Source organism: Anomaloglossus baeobatrachus, chromosome 5 (genome assembly GCF_048569485.1).
Source record: "Anomaloglossus baeobatrachus isolate aAnoBae1 chromosome 5, aAnoBae1.hap1, whole genome shotgun sequence".
NCBI classification, from domain to species: Eukaryota; Metazoa; Chordata; class Amphibia; order Anura; family Aromobatidae; genus Anomaloglossus; species Anomaloglossus baeobatrachus.
In genome coordinates, this window is record NC_134357.1 from 501081217 (window position 1) to 501084221 (window position 3005).

Below are 3005 nucleotides of genomic sequence, written 5' to 3' on the forward strand. Positions count from 1 at the left end.
CGTAATCGTATCATCGGTGCAGCGTCGGCGTAATCCATAATTACGCTGACGCGACGGTCCGATGTTGTTCCTCGCTCCTGCGGCAGCACACATCGCTGTGTGTGAAGTCGCAGGAGCGAGGAACATCTCCTACCGACGTCACCGCGGCTTCCGTAGGATATGCAGAAGGAAGGAGGTGGGCGGGATGTTTACATCCCGCTCATCTCCGCCCCTCCGTTCCTATTGGCTGCCTGCTGTGTGACGTCGCAGTGACGCCGCACGACCCGCCCCCTTAATAAGGAGGCGGGTCGCCGGCCAGAGCGACGTCGCAGGGCGGGTGAGTCCATGTGAAGCTGCCGTAGCGATAATGTTCGCTACGGCAGCTATCACCATGATATCGCAGCTGGGGCGGGGACTATCGCGCTCGGCATCGCAGCATCGGCCTGTGATGTCGCAGCGTGCAAAGTACCCCTTAGTCGGACATATCAGGGCTCGGTGTTACAAGCAGCCGGAGAAATGGGAGTGGTAAATGGTGTAAAATTGAATCTGTTACATATGGTTTGTGTGTGAGGAGGTTGAAACCTCCTGTGGGACCTTGAGATTGTGTGAAACCCCGTGCTGGAGAACCCCACAGACTTTTGTTAAAAACTTGTTATTTTTGCTTTTGTTTATTTTGTGCCAGAAAAGGCTGTTCTGCTTTGTTATTTTCCCTGAAGACTACATAAACCTGCTGGACTTAAAAGGCTATGGACCGGATTCTGGCTCCACATAAAAGTTACGCAGCAGCCTATCTGGATGACATTGTGATCTTCACCTCGGATTGGGGAAGTCACCTGACAAAGGTATTTTCAATAAACCCAAAGAAGTGTGCCATAGCGAAAGAAGAGGCCAAGTACCTGGGATATGTTGTGGGTGGAGGTGAAATCAAGCCCCAAACAATAAAGTAGACACCATCCAAAATTGACCGAGGCCACTATTGAAGAAGAAGGAAAGGGCATTTCTTGGAATCGTGGGTTACTACAAGAGATTCAAACCAAACTTTGCCTTGGTTGCCGCACCCTTAACAGACCTTCTGAAAGGTACAAAGTCAGCAATGGGGAAATGGACTTTAGAGGCACAGACGGCCTTTCTTGATTTGAAGGTAGCCCTATGCAAACAACCGGTTTTGGTGGCACCCGACTTCCAGATGCTTCAGAGGTCGGCATAGGAGCAGCTCTCTCGCAGGCAATCAATGGAGAAGACAATTCGATCCTCTACTTGAGTAGGAATCTGTCAGCCTGTGAGAAAAACTATTCTATTGTGGAAAAGGAATGCCTGGCCATTAAGTGGGCGGTTCACACATTACGGTACTATCTTTTGGGCAAAAAGTTTAGACTAGTATCAGACCATGCCCCGCTCAGGTGGATGGGGGAAAAGGGAGAGAAAAATGCCCAGTTTACTCGTTGGTTCTTAGCTCTTTAGGATTTCAGCTTCCAGGTAGAATATAGACCTGGGAAGCTGCATGGAAATGCGGATGTGCTGTCAAGACTCCATTGTTGCCACACTCCCGGTCCGACCGCACCGTCCATCACCTGTTGCTCCAACCCCTGGGGTCCTCGCTTCCCGCCGAGCCTGCTGTCCTGCTACCTTGTCCATACCTTTTTCCCTTTGGTCCTGGCTCCGCGCCGCACACTGACTGCAGCCACCTGCGCTCCAGCGTCCGGCCTCTTCTCCTGTGGCCTAAGCTCTGACTTCCGGGTTGCGGGCCGCACACATGCACACTAGAGGGTGCACGCGTGCATTCACCTAGACTTAAAGGGCCAGCACAGCTGTCCGGGGTATGACTACTAATTACCTTGGGTATTTAAGACTTCCTATTCCCCATGGCCAGTGCTTGTTCAACTCGTCCCTGTAGCTTGTCTCTTCTACCAGTTGTTCAGGTCCCCCTATGCCTGTGCTTGCAGATCCTGAGTACCGTGCTGAGCACACACTTAAGCCTGATCCCTGTAACCTGCACCAGCCTTCGGTTCTGGACTTCAGCCTAATGCCTGTGACCTACACCAGTCTTCGTTTTTTTTGGACTTCTGCCTGATCCCGTTAACCTGTACCTGGTTCAGATCGGATCCTGTATCTATTAGACTTTATCCTGTGAATCCTGCTGATCACAGCTTCCGTGCATCTAGGCCTTCTGGGGTTACGCCCGACAGTTCCTGTGTAGGAGTTCGCTCAAGGCAGCGCCACAGGGGAGTCCAGTGCACGTTCCAGTGGGTCCACTCCCAGGACTATCATCACAGTTTGAACAAGCCATGGACTCCGCCGGCTCACACACTGCCCAACTTGTGGGTGTACAGCAGGAACTGGTACGTCAACGCGAGACTCAGACTTGTATGCTGTCCTTCGTATCATCTGTGGATACCCGTTTGAATAGCCTGCAAACCATGGCTACGGCCGCTACGGAGACCACCACCACTACAGACACAGTGACTACCCCTGTCTCGGCCTCCAAGCTCCGCCTTGCTGCTCCCTCTCGTTATGATGGGAACCCCAAGCTCTGCAAAGGGTTCTTGAACCAGTGTTCCTTGCACTTCAAGTTGCTTCCTCATCTCTTCTTCTCAGATCAAGTTAAGGTAGCCTTCCTTATGTCCCACCTGGAGGGAGAAGCCCTAGCATGGATAAACCCGTTATGCGAGTGATACGATCCAATAGACTGATATACAGGTCTTCATGCAGACCTTACGCAAGGTCTTTGATGAGCCAGGTCGCACCACTTCTGCCGCCTCTTCGCTTCTCAAGTTACGCCAAGGCTCCCAAACAGTTAGAAAGTATGCCATCCGTTTCCGGATTCTTGCCTCTGAGCTTGGATGGAACAATGAAGCATTAGTTACAGCTTTCTGGGAGGGTCTCTCAGGCCGCATTAAAGATGAACTTGCCGGTCGTGATGTTCCCTCTTCTGTGGACGACCTGATCTCTCTTGCTTCGTGGATTGACCTCTTTTTTAGGAACGCAGCAAAGAATCCACCCGACTGAAGAGATCGACACGGCCTGCT